General features: G+C 46.1%; 1 protein-coding gene across 1 annotated transcript in view; it reads right to left on the bottom strand.

Annotated features, from left to right (window-relative positions):
* The window catches only part of tafa3a (TAFA chemokine like family member 3a), a 57,214-nt gene extending 32,569 nt beyond the window's left edge, over positions 1–24,645 (bottom strand). Inside the window, exon 1 of the mRNA XM_040204895.2 lies at positions 24,187–24,645. The gene's annotated coding sequence lies outside the window, so the exon portion shown is untranslated. The remainder of the gene's footprint in view (positions 1–24,186) is intronic.
* Between the last annotated feature and the right edge of the window lie 206 nt (positions 24,646–24,851).

Below are 24,851 nucleotides of genomic sequence, written 5' to 3' on the forward strand. Positions count from 1 at the left end.
CAACCGTGCAAGAAAAACAAAATTTGCATCTCTGTCAGCAGAGTCTGGCACAAAGCCACCGTGCTAAACTGATCTGATCACAGTCCTGCAGGAAGAAGAAGGCAGAGAAGTGGAGGCTGCGGCTGAGGAGGATATTTCATGTTCTGCAGAGTACAATCAGAGGCTTTCACTGACACTTATGACAACTAAGCTGAAATACACTGAGACACGCTCTATGGCATGTTTTTATGCAGCTGCCACTTATTTAATTCTTCTTCTAAGCTGCTGGTAAGAGCGTCACACGGACTGTCGCGGACTGATGCCACAAAGATGAACAAACTTTCCAAATGGGATTAGACGCCGGGCGCCTCCCTGATCCAGAAAGGATTTGCCGAATGTTTGCATTCATTTATTCATTTTTCATAAGAGAGTAGTTAATGAGAGCGAGCGCCGCGGCCGTAATTGGATGTCTAACGGAGTCCTCTGACACGTTTGGACAAGCTAATTCTAACAGCAATTTAGAACTTTAGTTTTCCTGCATATAAAGCTCTTAACAGTATTTTCCTAACTTAATGATCAGACAAAAACACCTTTTTCGGTCTACTTCAGGAACAGTGACAGTATACATAGAGAAATAATTGGTGAAAGAAATAGCTAAATATATAGAGGGACAATACACAGGAGAACTCCTTGAACTGATTTATGCATGTTCTTCATATAGATCTGCTTACGGTGTATGTGCTAGGTATCTTGCTCGAGATACATTCTTCGAAATACCTTGCTGGTCTGGGGAATAGGCAAAATAAATTATGTAGCTGAACACACCTTCCACCAGTCGGGAGTGAGAACATTTTTTAGTCCACTTACTTAGTCCACCCACTTACTGTAGAAAATTATCAATATAACAAAAACGATTGTAGAAGTGGTTGGATTTCTCTGTTTTTATCATCATGTTTTATAATGTTTCTGATATCTGAAGTTGATAGTCATAAAGTTGCAGTTGAATTACTCAATCTTTTCTCCTGTACACAACCTTTGACTTAGTTCAATTGTAAAGGCTCATTGTGCAGAGAGAGAAAAAACAACCAGAGCAGGCAACCGTGCAAGAGAGTGTTGTAAGTTAATTAGTGTTGTAGTTGTGTTTGTTGAGTGTTTACTCGTTTTCTCTTTTCCTTCTGTTTGTAATGTAAGTAAATTCCACGTGGGCACATTTGATTGTGACAGTTAAGGGTTCTCTGATCAACATTCAGCAGCAAACAACTGTATTCTAAATACAAACATTCACTAAATCACTGCAGCCACGCGAGGGAGGCTGTGTTTCTGTTAAACGAATTCAGCCATGTGCAAAGTTTTCAGCACCACAGCAAAAGTTTCATTACCCAAAGATTACGTTTGATGAGATCCACGCGGAGAGATATTCCGATTTTAAATGCATGAATGCCGTTCCCTGGTGGCCTTCTCTCTCCCTGCGGGTGCACGGTCCGCCGATTGGCGGCGGGGGCGGGTAGTGCCAGCCAACCAGACGTGGGTGCCGTTACCATAAATCGGTGCTGGCAAACGTTACAAACTGTTCTCCTCTCCAGTGACCTTGCTTATTCTCCACCACCACCAGTGTCTGGACTCTCAGAGGGGGGGAGGGGGGATTTGCCTCATCTCGGCTCGGCATCCCGGCCCCTGGTCCATCCTGCGGCATGATGGAGTCCAAGCCCCAAACTACTTTCCACCATAAATATTCATGTCTGTGTATAATAAAGCATTGTTCAAATTTCAACAAATCCCTCCGGTACGTGTGGTAAATACGAAAGACCTTCTGAAACACACACACATGGCTGCTCTCTATACCCTTCTGTGTTTTAATTACAAAGGTCTGATGGTATTACTGCTATAATGTCTACTATAATCCTGGGTCTGGTGTAAATAAAGCCAAAGCCAAGCAGACTTTTAAAAAGGGGTCAAAAAGATTAAGTCGAACATTATTTGAACTGGTTCATTATATGAAGTTTTTTTTCATTCTGGATTAAAAACACAACTGCTGTGTATTCCTTTTGAGACAAGGAGCAGCGCTATCAGCAGACTCTGCGTGAGCTTGTCCTCCATGGCAGAAAGATCTGCAGTGTGGACTGCAGTGTCTTGGCAGAGCCCCGTGTATTTTTGGGAGAAGGAATGATGAGACAGAAGAGCTAAAAGAATCCCTTTTCAAACAGCAGCCAGTTTAATTTTTGACAGGCCTGCTTAATTCTCTTTTAGAGTCCCTTCAAAAGATTTTGTTCTGTGCTGCTCCTTTGTGCTTCTCCAGCAGGGAGTGTTGTGTTCGTGTTTCCCGGGCACACTCCAACCTATTTATGCCAGCTAATTTAAAGTATAAATGAGGCCGGATTTTTTTGGTGAGCGCACAGACAATTGCAAGTGGGAATAGAGTTTACTGTTTATTTGTTTTGGTTTGTTCGGCGTGGAGGCTCCTGTGACTCCTTGAGGATGTGGTGCTGCGTGTACTGTGATTACAGAAAAATCAATGAAATCCATAAGTTACATTATAGGAAGTGGAATTTGCTGCAACTGTATTAACAGTAGAGAATGCGCCCCCAGGCTCCTTCCAAACCAACTCCCCCAAAATGGCCACGATGATCTCAAATATATCACAACTGACGTAAACAGCAAACAACGAACGCCGTGGTTGTTCGTAGTCGGAGCTGTTGAACGAACCGACTTTCGTTACGAGTTTCCTTCACATAACAGCAAATTAATTATTCATGCTGTAGTTGCCAAAAATATACATCACTCTAAAAAAGAAAATACAGACTGACTCTGAGCATTTTACAGATCAATTTGGCAGCATAATGTTGTTATGTTTAATGAAAATGAGTCAACACATGGACCAGATCTCGTTTTGTATCTAACTAACGGACCTCAGCGCCGCAGCGAGTGGGAGGAGCCTCGGGGTCGTCCGTACGGCGCAGGGTCATGGAGGGATCGGCTAAATGTCCGCCTTCGACTTCTATCATCTTCGCATGCTCCCCCCGTACATTTCATGTCCATGCTCTGCATCTGGCATCCGAATGAAAACGAGTAAAGATGCGTTGCAGCTTTTCCCCTGTGCCACTTAAGTCTTCCAATAACCAGCAGTAATAATGCACAGTGGAGGACGGTGGATGTGTTTGAAACAAAAACAGTAACAATTAAATCTGGTGCAGCGTCGGAATGAAGGACGGGCAAACCAACCTGCTGCGTCGTGTTTGAACAGATGCTGCTGTGTGTGTGTGTGTGTGTGTGTGTGTGTGTTTTCGGCTTTCTTTCTTTCTTTCTTCTCCCCTTTTGTTTCCATCTGACTTCGCCGCGCCCCTTTTTCCTCCAGCTGCATCGCAACTTGAATCGCGGCGGCTGTCTGTTTCCTCTCCCCGTCGATAATACTGCGCATACCTCCTGCTCTCCGGTGTGAGAAACTGTGCTCAGCTTATCTTACCGAGCCACTCGGGGGGATTGATTAATTCATCACCGCGAGCTGTTTTTAATTACAGTGTCAAATGATCTGTTAATGGACAAAGTGAAATCTATTACATCATTCTATATATATATATATAAGCTTTTTGTGTCCCAGCCAACAATCCCTGCTCTTCGGCGGCCGAGGTCACACGGGATGATACGCGGAGCTGCATTCGGAGGAATAAGCAACTCTTAATGAGCTCCTGCCTGCTCACTTATCAGCAGCCCAGTCTAATCCTGCAGTACGGACCGGCTCCGACGCCACGTCACAAAAGCACATTTACTTAATTCCTCGAGTGGCAATCGCGCAGAGAAATACAATCATAATACCCGGACGTCAAAGTGCCGACGAATTAATGCTATTAAATATGGTGTTGTTCACTTTTGGGAGCAGACATTTGCAGGTGCTCAAAGTGTGACGGGTGTGCAGCCTTGCCGCCGCGGCGGAATGATTGGTGGCGGACTGCGTGTGCTGCCGGCCCACCGGGCCGCCTCAAGGCCTCCAGGTGGAAAACTGCTTTCATTGCGTTCGGCCCCGAAACGATAGCACAGCACATATTATAATGGCATTCTACCCAACGTCAGGTGAATGTATTTATGTGCTGTGTTATCAGTTTCGCTGGGACTCTTTGAAGGCTTTTTTTTCTTTTTTTAATTGAATCACCAGATCAAGGACGGAGAGTCTCAATCATCTGCCTCTCCACAACGTGTGTCTAGACAATGGTTTTTATTCTGTGTTTTCTGTATATTTCTTAAAAGATCAGACAAGGTGGGGCGGATATGACACATCCAATAAGAAAGATTAATGGTCGCTCTCTGACCCAGAAATGTGAAGGATCCTACTGTAGCTTTGCCGTGAAATCTCCCCTCACAGCATCGTGGGTTTGTCTTCAAATATGTCTTTGTGATCGCCGGCACGTCAAGCAGCCTTGAACATATTCAGGAGACCTGCCCAAGTTGTTAACACGAATTATGCTCTTGAAAAAAATCCCAGGCAGATGAATAGGTAACGTAGACATCGGTTTATGATCCCTAAAGTATTGTTTTAGCACGGCGTTGGGCCTTTTTGCTTCGACCGGCGTTGACTTTGAGCTCGGAAAAAAAAACATTTTTTTGTGAATCGTGGGAAACACTTTAACGCTGCATGTTAATAGTGACGCTAATGACTGCGCTGATCCCCTGAGCAAGCTGAGACGTTTACGAAAACACATCAACACACAAGTTGTCGACATGGAAACACGTCATTTGAGGAGCATGTTGAGCGATCTGTCAAACAAGATGCTCTCAGAGAGAACCGCTGCCGCTGAGCTGTCACTCACAGCGGCTCTTTGTTGCTCAAACTGGATGGATGGGAAAGGGGGGGGGGGGGGGGGCTCATCATCATCATCATCATCATCAAACACTGATCATTAAAATATTACCTCACACCGCCTGTGCTGCCGAAGCTGATTTCCGCTCTCTTCCTGTTTTACATGCCCTCTATCCCTTTTCACCACACTCTTTTCCACCAGTGTTATGTTCAGTGATCCCCCCCCACCCCCACCCCACACACACAAACACACACACACACACACACACACAGGAACGAGCCATGCATGTACATTGGGGGGATGAGGGAGATATTAAACTAAAATTCAGGAGTCCACTTTGCCTCCAATCTGTGCACTACTCTCGCTAATTCCTCTTACCGCTACTCTCGCGGCGCTGGCGGTATTAACGTCTGAGCGGCGGTCGGCGGCGGCGGGCGCGGAGAAGCGCCACTTTAGACGTCTGCCCTTTTTACTGTGAGCCACGGGATTAAACGCGGCTCCGGGACACAGATTGGGTCGTGCGTTAAGGGGAAGGCCCGATTGGAAAGTTAAATGAATCCGGTTTTTGCACACAGACTTTGTAGGCGACAGTAGGAAAGAGAGAGCAGACGGTTAGGGGGATGTTAAATAAATGTTCACATCCTTTAATTCATTCATTCGTTGTTATTGAGTGGAAATAACACAGCTGGGGTTTTTTAAAATTCAGGATATATATATAAAACTGTGCCAGTTCAAAAGGCATCTGGACTGACATCTCTGAGGTGGCCTGAAGCCAATAGCACGCAGTGCACATGTAGCAACAGCTGTGATCATTAAGTCACCAGCAGCAGGAAGCCCTCAGGTCAGTGTACACTGGTCTACATGCTGGGGGGGGGGGGGGGGGGGGTCTACTACCAGTCCGATGCAGAATTAATTTCTAACACTGGTTACAGAATATGACAAAACGGACCATTTGCTAAACCCGCCTCACAGACGATGATCGGGTTCGAAAAGTGAAGCCAACAGGTTTATGTCTATTGGAGAGTTCTTACAATGTTTTAAACCAATATCAATCGTTCCAACTACGACAGGACGAGCACACAGTGAATGAGAACAAGATGACACGGCAGGAACAACAGGAGTGGAGTGTAAAGTTGTGTGAAGCGACAGAAGGTTCTGACGACATCGCAGCGCCAGCTGATCGGAGCTGATGGAGAGTGAACGGAGGCTCCGTTGTACGTGCGTATTTCAAATCGACGTTTCCCTGGTAGCATGATCGGAGGAGGGAGATGAAGACGATCGTAGTCCTCGTATTTTAACGAGCTGCTTCGAGGTATGAAAACAGAGCCTTCTATTTATACCAAACGACCTGCGCGTTATCCCGCACGACGATCATCACATTTCTCGCTCTTTCCAGAAAAAAAAAAAACACCTCACATCAACACTTGAATGAAAGGGATTCGAGCTGAAACGGTTGCAAATCCCAAAACTAGCTTGATATTTTAAACCACTATGAGAGAGAAACCCCAGCCCAGTCTTTGTTTTTGGTTTCTTTTTAATCAACCCTCCATCGTGTGACCAAAACACCCGTCGCAGTTTCACCCCTGCTTTGATCCAGGATTTATTTGGCCTGTGACTGTGCATGTTAATACTGTCTCACAGCCTGTATGCTAAGTGGATTGTATAAGCTTGCTAAGCATAATCTCAGAGGTGTAAGCATACGCACCGCAGCGCGCTTAGAGACACACACACACACACACACACACACACACACACACACACACACACACTCTCTCTCTCACTGCTAACAGATGCCAAACATTCAGTTGATCCAGGAGCTTATTTACTAATTAAATGGTGTACTTCTTTCTTCTTTTTTTTGTGTTACTTGTTGCACAATAAAACATTTAGCATGTGTGTCGATAGAAATAAAGGACGGGTGTTGTGTTACTGTAGCTGGCTACTTTTTGTTCACACTGCGTGTGCAGATTAATCTGGAGAGCAGTTTGAGATGTTGCTGACTTTCGACTCAAAGGCTCTTTTCGCCTCCTCTCCTCATTTCCTTGCTTCCTCTCTTCCCTTATCGTTCCTGCCTCTCTCTTTCTCTCTCTTTCTCTCTCTCTCTCTCTCTCTACCTATGAGCCAGCGTAGCTGTTTCCAGTCGTTTTGCTACGCTAAGCTAACATTCTGACAGCTAGGAGAGCCGTACTATAAATGTTGTCACCTCACATTCTGAAAGGGAGCGACTGGGCATATTTCTATGAATGATTATCTAAACATTTTGTCCTCAAAGGTCTCTCGTCCCCTGGATAAAGCAACATCTGCTGCTGGGTGAACACTAAGGAACACTAATTCAACGGTTGTTTACAGCCAAATTTGGGGTTTCAGCTGACGTGTGTGCATCACCCCCAGATTGCTTTGAGGGTTTTAAGACTCACACACACATATAAAGATAAATACCTCTGGTGAGACGAGCTTGTAAAACAGGGAAAGTCAGTGGGAGGTTACCGGCGGGCTTACTGGTCATCTCCAGTGGACATCAGCGGCGATCGGCGATCCTCCTGCAGCCTGAGCGCATTACCGCATTACAAAGGACGACGGAAATGTGTCAACTAAACAGGATGGGGGACGGGGGGGTTGTTTCTAGGTTGATATATTTATATAGTTTGTCTATGTCTCCAAGCGAGCTCCAACTTCATACAAATGAGATGAGAACGGAGCACCACAGATTATCGTTCAACACAATATTTGGCACATTGTTGCAGAATATTTTTTAGTACTTATATGGTAAATCTTGGGTTTTGGGCAAAAATAAAAAGGGGAAGCCAGAGGATGTGAACCAAGCTATTTGTGTCATAAACACCACAAATCTCCACTTAACACTCAACTTTATTGACAAAGAGCAGCCGGATCAAAACTGCCTCCGAGGTCAACAACCAATCCTCCTTAATCAGTGAGATGTTGGCGAAGGCATCAAATCATAAAATGTGACAATCAACCAAGGTGAGACTAGTAAACGTTTGATTGATCCGATTCATTGATGACCTCCTGCCCTCGTGTCGACGCTTCTATTTTGAGAAGGCAACACGTTTTTGTTTTTTTTGATGATCGTTCTGTATGTATCGTGTGTAGGTGGTGCAACAAAGTTCACGGCAGCACAAAAGCAGGAGCTGTGAAGTTTCTACTTGAATTTCATCCCATCAGAGAAGAATGTAAGATAACGGTTTAAAAAACAAAACGTTAACCCTACACCATGATCAAAAAAAGGTTCAGCAAACGCATTAAGGATGCTTTATCTGTTAATAACAGTATGATATTAGCCGATTGCTACTCTGGTGACACTTTAACGCGTTTGCATTGTAACTACCAAGAACCTCAGCCTCACAAAACGAAGGCGTCGCTACTTCTGAACGTGTTCACTGGACACAAATCAAGAGGAGCAGATTTGCTAATTCTTCTTGACAGGCTGTACACTGAAAGTCTCAAAGTCATTAATTAGAACATTTGGGTTTCTAAGAATAAACCTGTTGATGTGAGCGTGAAAAGCACTCGCTTGAGTTTGTATGTGATTGTTACAAACACACACACACACACACAGACGCGAATGGAAATCTGCAGCTTTGAACATGCCGGCATCTGCTGTATTATAATCATTTCTTTCCAACAGCTACATTTGCCTCCCTGTTCTCATCAACAAAAACATACAAACACAAAACACAGGTTGCACCAAAATGCAAATAGTTCACGTCGGCCGTCTTTTGAGCAGCGATTCGACATTCAAAATGGGGAATATTGATTTTTCTATTAGCGTGTGCATCTTTTCCCCCCCCCCCATCTACTTCACATGCAGTGATGACTGGCTGTAGCTTATGCTGCACTTAAGTGAGGTGCAATCACCGGGTGGGAAGTGGCGATGCATTCAAACCCCCGATGCATCTATGGTCAAAATGTTATGCTTTTTTTTTTTCCTTTAGTCTTCTCTTTGACACCTTGTTTGTAAGTTATGCCCTTAACAAATGTAGGTCTAACATCCACTCTCCTTTTAGCTCCGGTTTAGCTTCCATTAGTCTGATCCCACGGACGTTGACTGCGGTCGTCAGCCCGCTACTGAACCGCAATGACGATAGATGGAGTCCCACCTTTCTTTAGCTCCGTGGAAAAAAGGTCCACCAAAACCCGAGGCTTCCAACAACTCCCCTGGGAAATATCTGGCTTTTCAACCTCCAAGTACTCCACTGTACCTGCTGCATTGGGATGCAATGCTAATTGGAGCAGTCAAAGGGAATAGAAAAGGGCTCGGCAACCTGTCTCTTGGGGGGTTTTCGTTATTGCAAACGCTTCCCCATTACTGGTCATTTTATCCTTTGTAAATATAAAACATATTTTAATCTGAATCAACTGTCTAAACCTGAGAAAGCAAAAGGAAACCAGTCAACCACCAACCAGACATCAAATATACAAGTCCACTAAATGTATTGAACAAAGACATTAAATGTGGAACATGAATGTACTTTACAGTACACAGCGTTTACCACCGCCGTCGCTGCTCTGCACTAAAGGGAATTGCATCCTCTCGCGTCGCAGCCTCTTCCAATTCTTGAGCTTCAAACACAGATGTCAGACACAACACACACATAAAACACTGGGAAACACACCATCATCACTCAAACGCGCTCAGAAGTGACAAGACGAGTGGGCGGTGTTTGGAGCCCTGCTGCCGACAGTGTGAGGCCGCCTTCCTTCACAGGTTAATGAATTGGCAAAAGCCCCCCCGCATCCTCCGCCAAACAGCGGAGAGCATCAACAATGCGGCCCTGGCATCTGTTTCCCAGCCGGGAGGGCGAAATCCCTCCTTCATCCATTTCTGTTTTGCGCCTTTTCTATTTATTCATCATCACTTTTTCACAATCTTGTTTTTCTCCAGGAAGAGCAGCGTGTTTCTAATTACCTCAGGGCTATTTATTACAAATGACAACCTGCACATTGCACTGCAGATGTATCAGGAGCGCAGAAGAAAATGGGGTCGGCCTTCACATAGTGTTTTTCTGTATTGATGAAAAGAGAGATAGAGGGGAGGAAAGCTTTTATCTTTTGACAAAATGCTACGCCGGGGCATGAATATCTGCTTTTATTGTCTTCGGTGTGAAGAATCTTTTAAAGGGAGTTGCTCTTGCTCGAGCAAGCACAGAGAGAGAAAGTCTGATGTGCGGCGGCGAATAACCTGGAGTAGATATTCATGATACAGGTGACGTGAGAGAGATTAATTATGCCACAGAAAGGATCAAGCCTGCGGGAAGCACAACATCCAGCTCCTGCGTTTCTATTTTCTGCCGGTGCCACAGTTTGTAGGATGAAACATTTACCAACTTAACCTGATAGAATTGCTTTGTGGAAATAGTTGTGGTAATCATGCATCCGGCTGCCTGCCTGGCCAGAAATTCAATAAGCATATTTAATCAGCCTGCAATGATGTTCAATATTTACCTCCTGCTGGTTAAGGCGCGGCGAGTGCAGCTGTCGACAAGGCTAATATTGCAATCACACAATCAATTGTGCGGTGTGATTGTTTTTGTCCTGGCTGTTCTGGGAGTGTTTTTATGGTCTCTGGGTTTGCGTTAGGCATATATGCTGTTGGTTAGTTTAAATATGTCTGCAGCAGAGTTTATTTTATTAAAACTCACCCAAAGAGTGAAATGCTGAGCAGAAACACCTCCAGTAGTGATCAGTTGTCATGTTTTAGAAGGTCAAAGGATGCAGGGGGAAGAAGTGTTGCAGAATGTTGACGGCAGTATGTCGGTGGAGTAGAGCACCACGGTAGAATAAGCTCTGCAATATATCGATGTCACACCGATACGGGAATGAGACTAAGTATCCTCTTGGATATTGGATATTATTATATTGCTCGAGTGTCGTCTTTTTAAAGTATGCATCAATGCATGAATCAATGGTCAACCCTATAATATCATCACAATTTTGATTTTATCTGGTAAAGAAATATCATTGATTTTCTTTAAACAGCAATGCTGTTGAAAGTCAAAATTGTATAATAATTGTACGTAGCTCCCTCGCACAAGGATAAAGTCTATTATTTTTTGTGAATTGTGTAACTTTTATTATTTTTATGTCATAGCTACAGTGCATGTAGAATAATTGGAATAATATCAATACCACAACAACAAAAACATAAGTGCATGAGGTCCATCTGCAAAAATCATTTTCTCACGACATTACTGGTGGAGCAGGTGAAGCATCCTCAATGTGTCACATCCTTCTCACAAGATCTGCTCCGGTTCCACGTCTCCTTCACCAGATGCTAAAGTATCAACTTGGCATTCGTGCCTTGGAAACTCCTAAAAACTCAACCTGGATGAATTAAATATATACTAAAATATCAGCCAAGTGCTGCATTTACATACATCTTTCATTTACCACCTCGCCATTTACGCGACTGAATTCACCTCAAAGACTTTTAATAATATCCCAGAGCGCCACACCACATCTGGATGGACATATTAGCCGAGCGTAAGTCTGCTGGATCCCCGGGTTCGAAGTGCACCGGGAGCGGTAAACACACTCGGGCTGAGAGCAGCGGGCCGCGGCCCCCGGAGACGCTGGAGGAGCGACACTCCGCGGGGGGGCAGGGGGAGCGAAGAGGCGGGACGAGGTGAGGCAGAAAAATGGAGAATTTAACAGAGAGAGAGAGAGAGAGAGTCTGGGAAGAAGGCAGAACCTGGGTGATGTGATGGGTTTCAGAAACCACAGGCGGGACCGGGAGAGAGGATTGGTGAATAGTAAGCGATAGGAAGCGGGTGTAAGAATTGGATGAAAAGAAAAGGAAACGCACGTGTTCCATAAGTATCTGCATGGCGACTGGTGGAACGAACAGTCGGAGCTCAATTATCCACATTTCCCGCTGCTTCTCTCTCCGTCTGCGATTGGACAGCAGCGATACATCAACGCGCGGCGAGCTAATTAGTGTTTGTTTTGGGGCGATCATTTCAAACAAAGTCTAATTTTGCATCATTATTACGCAGAACAGTCCAAGCTGTGCATAGTAAACATTTGATTAAAATGAATTGTGCGGCGGCGCGTGCCGTCGGAATCGGATGTTTTGAAAAAAAGATCCACCCTCAAACTCTCAGCATTCCTGTGAGAAACGACGTCACCGCGGACCGATAACAACAACAACTCAGCCCACTCTCTCTCCTTTTTAGAGTTTGCAAAGCCCGAGCAAACAGGATGCTCCCACAAGCGCAAAACACACACACGAGTTATATTGGAGAAGGCAGCGGAGAGAGATGCGATGCGTCTGAGGCTGACTGGGGCCAGATCAATAAAGCTTTTGGATATTTTAAGAAAATGACTGAGGAGGCACGCAGACGGCCCAGAGCGGTGCCGCGGCTTCAGCGCTGTGTGTATTTAGAGAGCTGTTCCTGAGGGGGGGCAAAGAGCAGCAAAAGCTCAAACAGAGCCACAGTGTCATTATTTTTAGTCCTGTTTGCTGTGGGCTCGTTCCAAACGCCCTCACTCCTACCCGGGAATAAAGAGATGGGAAAGGGAGCAGGCCCCAAGGACAGCGAACACATCATTAAAAAGTCAGATGCAACTATGATTTACTTTTTCTACTTTCTTTTTTTTTTTTACAGTTGTGCAAAGTCGTTACTGGGCTGCAAGGTGCATTCTGGGAGAAGCTGCACGACAGTCGCGCAGCCGGAGGTCACAGGTCTCCATGGCGACGTGGCGTGCTTCATATGATGCTTTGGCTCTTTGCGCAAGTGGACTATTACAGCACATTAGAGAGGAGGAGAGGTCCGACGCCTCGGCGCCGGGGGACTTCAGGGCTCCTCCATCACAGCCGGTCCGCTCCTCCCTGCGGGCAGCGGGTGTCCGAGCGTACACGCGAACGGATCGGGAAAAGGTTGATGTGATGCGCGTGCGTTTCCCGTGTCCCTGCACGTGCGTGCGTGCGTGCGCCAAAAGCACCAAGGAACTCGTTCCGGCAGTATTAATACAGAACACAGCCGAAGCACGGATGACATCTATGATCTATCACACTCAAGCCACCTGCTTTCCCCCCCAAAAAGAAGGCCATTTAAAAGGCCACATCTGCTCCGGCATCGCCACCATCAGCCAACCGTGAAACACAGAATTCAGCAGAATGGAGAAGATACTCCCCGCTTGTGTGGAAACGCACACCACACACGCAACCGGGCCGATTGATGACTGACGACTGCCGACGACCACCAGTCTCACGCTTCTGTTGTTGTTAATCGATGTTACATGTCCCTTGTGCATGTCTGTTTTTTTTTACTTTTTAATCTTAAAGAAGAAAAACAGTTGTTAGAAAGAATATTTCAGATGGTGGTTCAAAAAGGTTGTTATTATTCTGAACACACAGCAGAGCAACGCTTCAAAGTTTGGCATAAATAATATATTTGAAATCGGGAAATTAACAAAAAGTGACCTTGGCCAATTTGTTGTTGCTTAATCAGACAGCAGCAAAGACCCTTTTCTGCGGCGGCGTGCGGTGAGGTCGCCGTCTGACCCGGTTTGTTCAGCATTGCCGGCTGGCTCCGGATGGGGAGCCACGGAGGAGGCTGCCCGGGGGCTGTTTTAATGAACTCCCTGCTCCGGAGTGATGAATGGGTGGGTCTGAGCTGGGCGTCTGCGCCACGCCCCCCCCCCCCCCCTTCGCGAAGCCGCACGCAGACATTAACCACGTGCGCAGATAAAGAACGCCGGTGCGCGCCAACAGACGCGCGCAATCGATTCGACAGTGTTCTTGGAAGACAAATGGAAAGCTGAGCGCATGAGAGCTGCTGGGGGGAGGAAAGGGAAGAATAAGCATCACCTGGAACCGCGTACAGCGTCAGAAGGCAAATACCGAGGAAACGCCACATGCTGGAGTCACAGCGGCTTAAAACAGAACAAATGAATGTACATAAAGGGAAACCCGTTGTCTTAATCAACGTGGATTGGATTTTATACAAACACACCGCTTTCTGGCAAAGTATAAAAACAACAGAATCGGTCAGTGAAACGTCCTGATGTTGACTCCTGTTTCAGCTGGTTGAAGACACATTCGATCTAGCGGAGCGTCGTAGGGGTTATTATGAGCGACCGTGATGTTCATCGATGGCCGAATGTTGGCTGACCGAAACTACAACAGTGGATTAAACCCTTCGAGGTGTAGATGTTGTTTTAAAGGGACGCTAAGAAATGACAACTCCTAAATACATTTTGTTGCAACAACAACGGAAATCCTTGCATCTGCTGCGAGTCGACTGAAAACAACTTTGGCATCAGGAAAAATATGGCTACCAAATATGAAGAAGAGCTGGCCACGGCAATGGTTAGTGATTGTAAGACAAACGAGGCGAGAATACACCGGCTCTATGCAAGCGATGCGTTTGCCTCCTGCCATCGTTTTCCATTCCCCATCAGTCTGAATGACTAATCTAATGCGTGTTGCATTAATACCTTCAATTTGCTCTTAAATCGGCAATTATTTGGGCGAGCACAGTGTTATCATAACGGAAATAAACAATGTTTTTTTCTTCACGTATAGCACGAGGAAAAGGGTGAATGTATTAACCTTTATTTACCCAAGGCGGACTTGACGGGCGGGTCCGTCTTATGTTTAGCAACGCTGCGTGCACCAAAATGCCCGGCAGGAAGGACGAATAAGAGACACATACGACTCGCCTTTTTCTGAGCGGATGAAAGAGACAGCTTCTGTAACGTATCACAGTTCATTAGCAGTGAGCCAGAGCCGATTCATTTTCCTCCCTTTTCAGTGGAGATTTATTCTTCTCCTCACAGCGGTCGGGAGGATGTCCTGTCAGATTCTTACAGACGTGTCAGAGAACATGCTCTTTGGAAAGGGACGTGCTTCATCTGCAGCACCGGTCTTCACTCCCGCACATGGGGGGGGGAGGAGGAGGAGGAGGGAGGGGGCAAATGCCTTCACCGCCCTCGCTGTGCCGCGGACGCACCAAGTCCACGTCCATCTGTGTGTAGTCCCCGTGGTGCCCGAGGGGCCCCTCTGGAGCGAGAGATGCCGTATCTTAATACAGAACCACTTTCTGTCAAGTCTCACCACATCCGCTCCGTAGAGGCTTCTGCAACTGTTAACTGTCAAGATATCAACTCCCTCTCTCCGGCCCTCGCCCCCCCCCTCCCGCACTTCTTACGGAGCTCATTTGCAGATAAAAAGCCGTGGACGGAGAGATAAAAAGTGCCCTTTTTTTTAATTGTCCGGAGGATTACGAGGTTTGAGTTGCTCCCAAATGCTAATACATAGATGGCAGCTGTGCATATTTGCATAAGGAGGAGTATATTACCCCTCCATTTGGCCTCTGTTGCTGATGGCTTACAGCTGATCTTTGCACACCTCATTTGACGGAACAATAAGAGGCTGAAAAGCTCCGCATGAGAGACCGGTGAGCGAAAATGAACTTCAAAGATCCGATTAGGGAGTAAATGCCAGAACTCACACAGTAAATGGCATAAACGGAAGATGGAATCAGATCAGGTATTTATTCTCTATTAATAAAAGATACCGAAGGAGATGATTGGTCAAGAGTCTTAGATACGTACATCCAATTTGCATATGGTTTCAGGTCAATGCATTTACATCACGGTAGTCTTTTGTAATAATAATCATTGTAGATCAATTACTCACCTCGATGGTGGGCCGTCATTTACCATCGATGTGTCGGGACTTTTCTCCATTTATCATTCTTGTGTACTACGAAAGAAAAGAATCGCTCCCTTCAAGAATTCCAAGTAATTGATTAACAAATCGTTATTATATTGCTGAAGTTGTACTTTAAAAGTAAACTAAAACCTTTTCTAGGAGAGGATAAGTATGACAGCTGAATCTATTTTCAACAGCAGGTTGTCTGACATTGAATGAACTTGCTGGGCATGAAGACAGATACTGTGCATGATTCCTAAACCCAAAAGACCCATTACTAAACACTGACTCTACAGGCAACAGCACGAATAATACACTCAGTCATTTCAACCTGGCCTCAACTTCAATTTGATGCTCTTCTGAGTCTATGTTCCGACCACGCACGTGGGAAAATATCAGTCCGGGGTTTCAGGAAGTCACAGTCTCCCTAATTACAGCTGCATTGCAAAACGGTGCCGGATTTCAGATCACCCACACGTTATATTTATATATCTATATATCTATATATATATATATATATATATATGTCTCCAAACCCCACACAGACACTACAGATTTTCTTCTCTTTCATTCCGTATTTTGTTCTTGGCCGCGCTTAGCTGCTACTTTGTCAGCGAATGTCGGAGACAAAAATAATTGCCTCTATATTTCCCGAATTGATTTTTTGCACAGTTCTAATGCAGTGGTCAAGCTGGCACTCAGACGGACCTCTGGACCTCTGGTCTGCTGGCTCCGGTGTTCAGCAACAAAAAAAAAAAGATTTTGCACAACTTGTTATCAAGGTCAAGAGTTGGTAATCGAAACGGCAATAAAGTGAATTACACTAAATTAACACTGTCACAGAGGGCCTATTCAACATGAATATAGCACCTACCAGTGACAGTAACATTATAAATAAATGAATTGAGGTAAATTCATCTATTGTGTAGAAATCCCCGGGTGTGAATAGCACACCAAGCCTTACTAGAATTACGTGGCCAATCGATCGACAGACCCCACAAATGAAACCTTCTTTTAACAGTCCAATGACCAACAATGGCAAAGGTCTTTCATCCTGCTGTATCTCAATGCATTGAGATGACGGAAGTACATCCTAAACTGTTTTGCATAACAGCAAACTCATCCCTGCTGTCTTCTCCCTTTAATGGGGAAGCATCTCTTGATGTGAATCTACACTTTAAGGTCCTTCCCTTTGAACCTTCCGTTCTGCTGCAGAGGAGGTAACCGCCACCCACATGCTGAGCTGAGTGATGGAGAACTCGAGACGCCGGCTCCACACAAACGAAACAAGGACAGAAGTTAAGAGACGGATGGAACACAAACGAAGTTGACCCGCGTGTTTGTCCACTTGCAGCAGCCTGGACTCCGTGAACCCGAGGCTTCCTTCCTTCACCCAACACAGTTTTTTCCTCTTTAGCGGGGGCCAGTTTGAACCTTTTAAGCCGGGCTTTGTGACATCACCGGTCCGCGTGAGAGAGGGAAGAGACGACATGCTGGATTAGCAGGGGGGGGGGATCAAGCAGGGAGTGAGAGTGCATTAGACCTCTGGCGTCAACCGAGGCATCAATTAATGAGCAGCCTGGGAATGTGTCCGTCCAGACACACTCTGCCCGGGGAGCCGCATGGGGGGGGCCGGGCCGGAGCCACAGACAACTGGGGGGACATGAATAATTGAGATGTCGGTTTTAAATGTTTCAATGAATTAGGAGGTGTTAAGAGATGTACAAGGGGGAAGAAGGGAACCGCGTCCATTATGTCTCTAATCACGGAGTTCGGATGTGTTCCGTGTGGAGATGTGCTTTTTTTTTTTAGCAGAATCCGAGACTTGAACGACTTTGTTGATGTCAATGTTAATAAATCAAATACTAAAGCTTTCTAAACGTACGAGTCCTCAGTGCATGCAGCTTACTGCGATCCCAGTTGTTGTTTTGGTGGAAATAGTCATTATCACAGGAGGTAAAATGTAAGAAGGTTAAAACCGTTTAGCTAAAGGAAAAGAAAGCAGAAATGTCACATAGATTATTATTTTTTGGTGCATCTATTGGATACATGGTGGTAGAGAGGCAGATAAGAAACGAGGTGCTCTTTAACCATTAAGTACCTGATAACATTAGTAAATTCTGTTTTTATAACATGGCCATTTCATGCACAATTCACTTGCAAAATATATGACATTGTATTTGTTGTACTGCTTTCCATGCGTGCCTGGCTTTTCTTTAAGAACTAGATTTGGAAAGGACTCCGACGTTCTTCCTATATATCTTTTCAGAAAATACAAATACGATATAAAACAAATCAAACAATTCAGTCAGTGGAAAAGTACCTTTTCTTTTCAGCTACTTTCCTTCAGTGGAACTACTTCCCTTTATTCGAATCACTTCAATTTCAGTGAGAGAGAAAACTTTATTTCACCAAAGTTTTTTAAGAAATGTATTTTGTCTGGTGATGAATTGACGGGAGCATTCAGAGCCCTAAATGATTGTTGGTTCCAAACCCCTCTGGTTTTCTTGGTGTATGTCAGCGAGTTAGAGTGTACAAAGGCACAGCTGATATTTGTACCAGCCGCCTGTCAGCGGGACACAGTGAGTAAACAAAGTCTCGCTGATTGGCAGCCGTTCCGCTCAACAGAATACAGCAAAGACGGCGCAAATTGGACACAAAAACAGCACACTTAAGATTTCAATTTCTCCTCCACAGACGCCACACACATTGCCGGTGATTCGTCTCAAGTACCTGAAAATGGGGAATGAGAAGAGGATCAATTTGACGGTGGCGAAACAAAATGTACCTGGCCTTCTAGATTTGATGCATATATTGCATATATATATATATATATATATCGTCTGTTCTTCGAACATATATATCGCCTGGCTAACATCATCTCAATGCATTGAATCTCCACCCGTGTATCATGATACGCGTCGTGCCGTCAGACTCTTGCCAGCCTGCTGGGCTTGCAATGTTTTCTGACACAGACACGCACCCAAGAAATAAACGAGATCAGTGGTATCGGGCTCCTTGGATGTGGGCGGCGTCCTCGAGCTGCCGATGCATCACTGCTTCTCTCCTCTCTCTCTCTCTTTCTCGCTCGCTCGCTCGCTTTCATTTTCTCCTTAATTTTCACCCTCTCTCAGGCCGAAGTCCAAAGCCCCAGAGAAATTAGTCACCACGCACGCAGCGGAGAGGGAATTGTGTTGTGTGTGTGTGTCTTTGAAGGAAAGAGGGAGTGCAAGCAAGACGAAAGAGAACAGGCAGAGAGAGGGAACAAAATTGTTTTCCATCCTGAGGCATATAATTCTGCTTTATATCTGAAAAATGATGCTGGTCTGGTAAAAAGAACATCAATCTGAGCATCAGAAATGTGTGAGTAACAGGAGAAACCTTCGCTGTGCGGTACGGAAACAGCAGTGGTCCCAGCAAGACGCGGGTCACGCCGACTCATACGGGGCCAGAGACAAAATGTCCCGCCACTGCAACCGTTGAGTTTTCCTTCCCGCCTCGGCGGTTCGTTAAACATGACACTACTTTCTAGAGGACACTTACATTACACCCCCCGAACTGCTCCAACGCACACTTGAACGTGTCTGAACGACACCCACGTACGTCCGCTCACACGCAGCTGAGAGAAGCAGAAACACTGAATCAAACCGTTAGCTGTTGTTACACTTGAGTGATTATTGCAATGTCTTGTTCGTCTCTGCCAGAGACGTCTCGCAGGGCTGTGAAATGCCACAGAAGTTAGCGAGGATTGGCGGTCATTGCGTGTTAACGACACGCCGTCGTTCAATAAAGATCGTTTTTCCAGAACTTGAACTCTGAGGCTGGCGGCGGAGCGCCGATAGCCAACGCTGGCGGGATGTGAACCCGGAGAGGGACGCCCTCGCTCATACGCTCAGTTATTTTAGCCACTTTAATCTCCCGCAGAGTTCAGTCGCAGTTCAGACCGCGGCTAAAGTGATTAAGTTTGCTAACATTAAGTTATCCGGAGCGGTTGGAAAGCATCCTGACTTCCTCTGCAGTCCGTGTGGTCACTGTCTGTTTCTGTCTGTGTTTTCTGTCGCGTTGCCTCTCGTTACCTGTCGTTCCAGACACCTAACTTCCTGTGTGGTTTGCAAGCCCCGCCCTCATTGTTCCCACCGGTCATCATCAGTCACCATCAACTGAGCATCAGTGAGATTGGTCAGAAAAAAACGATTATTATTAGTTTTTCTCAAATAGTCTATAATTTGGGGGAAATGTTATTGTTCTATTTTGATATGTTGATGCAGCATTCACAAGGTGCACAGCTTCTACTGGAGCACCGAGACCCACTAATAGATGGCTCAAGCTACAATACTTAAAAATGTTTCCCATTTTGCATGAAGGCAAATCTGTATTTACCCAAAGTACATCCGGTTGATCCCCCACAAAACTAAAAACACACACACAGACAAACCATACCGAGCTTCATCAAATGGTCACATTGAAATGTGAATTGGCGCTACACTGCAAAAGAACAAATTCAAAGTGAAATGCTGTGTATGTATTTATAGTTCAGTGTGCACGTAATTGACTGATAGAGGAGGCGTGTTTCAACAGATGAAAGCGGAGTGTGAACTGCGGCTAGCCTTGAGCTAATTCCATCGCGTTGGAGAGATAAAACAGGCACCCAGATTTCTGTTCCACATTCTCATCGTGTACATTAGATCGAGACTGAGACGCCGGTTTCTGCACAATACATTTAATGACATGGCGTGTGTTTCTTTTGAAGATGGCACCGCGGCTTGGAAGAGTCCTCGGCGATCGCGCCGATTGGATCCGATGACGGAGAAGCGCGACTCCCCGGACTCCCCCGTTGTTGGGTCACAAAAATCAAACCCACCTTCTGTTGTTTGTGTAGTCAGAGGCTGAGGGAAGGTCCATCGAAACCATGTTAACACGCTACAGTCCACCTCAACGTATGTGGAAAGAAAGGCCTGAACGTGAAGCAAATGGTAAGACCCTTGATATACGAATTCCAAATGAGTCAAATTGGTTTAATTATGATCACAGAAAGCGTTTGCCAATCTTGTTCTCTCTCGACAAAGAAATAACGAGCGTAGAAAATAACAGGCTCATTTTTAAACCCCTGTAATTGCAATTTTCTACTCAAATTGCAGGCTAATGATTACAGGCATGAGGTTGAGCTTGACAACAACACCGGAAAAGAAGGAGCGGATGAAAAAACATTTTCTAAGTCACCCTGAGAGAAGAGAAAATCTGCCAAAAGAAAATTAAGAGCTCGCTTACTCCGAAAGGAACCCGGGTTTAGAAGTGGGCTTCTCAAAATGTGCAATTCCCAGACCTTTTCAACGGGCCAATGGTTAAGGGCTTGGAGAATTGAGTTCCTCGCTGCTGGGCTGGAGAACGACCGGAAGGAAACTTTAAAGAGGGAAAGCTGCCAAATGCTGACTACCTCAGGGAAAAGGAACCAGCTATAGTTTGATGGGAGGAGAGAGAGAGAGAAAGGGGGTTAGTGGAAAAAACCTGAAACCACCTCAATGGAAGAGTGGATTCCTGAGCTCTGCTGAGGATCTTCTCCACTCGTTGTCCTCGGCGTCCCGAGCACTTGAGGATTCTGTTGGACGGATTCTCAGGCCGAGTCACGTGACTCCTCCACTGTTCGTCAGTGTCATCCATCCACAAAAAGTAAGATGGGATAGCCTTTTTCTAAAATATTGTGATCTAAACCTGAAGGTTTCTTGGGCCCAAAGTTGGGGAACGAAGAGACATATCTGTTATACATAATGGCTCGTGTTAAGATGCTCAATATGACATTGCAACCTGTTGTCTACACGGCTCCCCGCGCGGCGACGGCTAACGGTGCTAAAGCCCGGACGAGCGCCCCCTTCGAACTCTAGGACCGTTATTTGGCAGAAACATCGAACAAATAACACCTCAAACGCACGGGTGACATGCGCCGTTTACTCGAGTTTGTGCGACATGTCCCAGTGAACTTTACATGAACAGGCCCTGCGGGACCCCTGTCTGAGCTCCAGTCATGCGCAGAGAACATAACAGCACAAGGAACTGATACAACGCAATGACGTTACGGCACAGACGGACCCACCGCCTTAATAAAGCAGTGAGAGAGACACAAGCCTCAAACCATTCGAATAAAACACCCGGGGACACACACGCAAACATACACAGCGCATCAGCATGAATAAATAAGATGTGCAAGCCGAATCTCTGAGGAGCAAAAATGGCTCTCCGCATCGACAAGGATCAGCCCGGGCGAGTCTGGGACACTTCTGGCTTCCAGGAAACCAATTTGTTTGTTTATTGTCTTGGTGTTTTGTCGGCGGTTACAGTTCATTGCAGCCAGCCCATCTCGGGCATGCTCCTTTAAATGGCATCTATAAAACATGGGGTGTTCACTCCCCGTGTCCTCCACCTCCTCCTCCGTACATGACGGAGCTGTACGCGGGCGGAACAATGCTGCATTTCTTTCACTACGGTGGGGCTTTGAATTTCCCTTCTGAGTCAGCCCGACGGATTCGCCCCGGCGGGCTTGATCGGCCGCTTTTGAGAGGTGGAACAAACTGTGCTTTCTAAACACTGGCGAGCAGCGGATCTCGGGGTGCTGAAATCGGGTGTAATCATGTCGATAGATGGGCGACTTTTCAGAGTCCCGCTAAGCCAAATCCGCGAGGCTGGCGGCGAGCGGGGGGAGCTTCCGGTGATGATGCAATAGCCGGGGATTTTATGGCTAAATCGTGGTGCCGCAGCATGACAAGACATGTGCGTGCGTCCTGGGTTCATAATTTCCCTTCTTGAAAAAGGAACTGCGGCATCGAAGTCGGTCTCACATCTGGAGGGGGCAGAGGTCTCAACGGGCAATCTTATTGCTCGCCACAGAGCTGTGAATACATACATAACTCCAGTGCAAGAAAAAACGGTATTGTTCTGTCTCATGTCTGGAAACGCGAGTCAGACTCCCATATTGTGCCCTATTGATCTGACAGAGCGAGCGGGAAGCTGCCGGAGAACACAAATACTGCCCGGGGTGGCTCCTTAAAACTTGAGACAAGCCTCTTATTCACGCTGCTCTGTTCCTCTGGAAAACACCTGGTGGCTGATGCATATCAAGTGCTCTCTCCGAGCCCGTGTCTGCGCCGAGCATCTCTGTTTGTTGCCACATCAGCGGGGTGGTGGCTTTAAAGAAGAAAAGCACCACGGAAAGTGGGAACTAAACGGTCTAACCTCTGCTGATTGCCGATATTTTGCTTTGATGCCATTTCCAGCAACCATTTTTGGTTTCACCGCGTGCCGGGGAGCGAGCGTGCGTGCAACAGTGCAGCAATGGCGGGGTAATTGTGACGGGATGCTTACAGGTGCAGGAAAAAGGTCATTCTAGGCCTTTGGCTCCGCAACATAATTCCCATTTTTTTACAACAGTCACTGCCGAGAGCACAAATCCTGTCCGGGTTTCCGGGTTTCCGATCAAATACAGTGGAACCGTCTCCACTGCTCTCAAGGTGGCCTTTGCTCTGCCTGTCATTAATACCAACCAATAACATTGCACAACAAATAACCCTCCAGAACAACAGCGGGCCGCGCGGGCGGCTTCAAGGGCTACTGACGGCGATCTATAAAACAATACAATGGGTTGCCTGTCAGTGAGAGGGAAGATCTACACCTCCTCTGACTCTCTGCGGGGACTTCAATTCATCACACCCAGATATGAGCGTACGGTTATTATCGTCCTCAGATTGCAAGGGGGTGAAATGCGATGATAGGACTAATTGATGGGGAGGGAGGGAGCGAAAAAGAGCTGACCGCACAGGCCTCGTCGAGAGGATGAAGGGCGGATAGAAGACGGCGGTGAACAAGGAGATGTTCCCGAGATTAAAAAAAAAGGAAGAGAGGAAGTGGAAGGGGAGGGGTTGTAGAAAGAGAAATATTCACAGAGGTGTCTAAGCATGATCGTAAATATCTACAAGCACAGGAGTCGCTTTTCATCGGGGGGACTCCACCCGTCTCTTCTCGACATAATCCAACAAGATAACAGCGAAAGTACTCCTCTTAAGTCACAAAGGAGACGCTCACAGCCGGAGCTGCTTCTTATTTAATATCAGTGGTATGTTGGAGTTGGGGAATCACATGATGGAGCGTTACTGTGGGGAGCCATGTTGAGGTTTGGGGGGATACCTTTACCAAGGTACAGACGATTAGGAACAGAAATATTATGCACTTTAATTTAGATTTAACAGATGGGTGGATGGATAGAGACGGATACTTTCAGTATCAGTTTTTATCAGTGAATCTAAATCCATACTGAGATATTTACATGATGCATAACACATGTACACACACGTGCACACATTCTCCTTTTATATATTTCAAGGGAAATGAACAAACACGTACATTTTTTTTTAGTTTCCTTATGATTCTTGTCTAATTTGAGCAGCCAACGATGACTGTTTGGTTGCCACACGTACCTCATATTCTCTGAGTCATTGTCAGCCAACAGCTACACCTCCATACCACCTAAAAGGTTTCCAGTAGATCGCCTGTGCCTGGCAAGTTAATAAATATTCATCAAAGTGGAGGCGATCAATAGTGGAAGCGATACGCGTATTCGCATGTTTGGCGGATGCGCACGCGTGCGCTATTGCGCTTTCCCAAATTCGCAGTGTCCAATTGTTAAAAGTCATTTTTGTGACCCGGCAAATGTGCAAATTGCGCCATTTCGACGCGCGACACGTCCGAACCTACCTGTCGTTGTGCGGCAGTCAGTTAATCCGCTGAAACGTCCCTTTCATTTATTCTCCATTGTCGACCACAAAAACCAGAGACCTCTTCTTCACAGAAATGCCATTTCCTCGTCGCTTCAAGCCGCCCTCGTTGACAACACATAACATTAGAAGGAGAAAAAAAAACTCTACTGGGTTTTAATGTCCAAAGCCCTCCGGACGCGCGCTCCACGCGTAAAACCAGTCTGAATTGAGGTTTTTGAAAGTCTACAAAAGTTGCTGCTCCTCCGGCTCCGACTCCCAACTTCCCCTCCGCCGGAGCGCCGCAGCAGCTGGACCACGCGCCGGACTGTCACTCATCCTCTCTGGATTCAAGCATTCCTTTCTTTTCGGCTTTTTTTTTTTTTACTCCTTCCAGGTTGCGTTTGGCTTTTTCTTTTTGAGAACGTCTTCGTGCAGTCAGAGAAACGGATTTGAAGTATCAAGGGGACGAGAGAGAGAGAGAGATGGAGAGGGGGTGAGGATGAGGGTGGATGCTGCGGGAGATGCGCCGGTGTTTTAGCGCCACCCAGTGGAGGTGCGTGGCGGAGGCAGGAGGGAGTGCAGACGCTTTATCTCACCCGGCGTTGGGTGATGGGAAGCGGATGGTTGCGAGACCCGTCGAAGACAGCAGCACAGTAGCCACAG

This window comes from Gasterosteus aculeatus, chromosome 17, assembly GCF_964276395.1.
Source record: "Gasterosteus aculeatus chromosome 17, fGasAcu3.hap1.1, whole genome shotgun sequence".
Lineage (NCBI taxonomy): Eukaryota > Metazoa > Chordata > Actinopteri > Perciformes > Gasterosteidae > Gasterosteus > Gasterosteus aculeatus.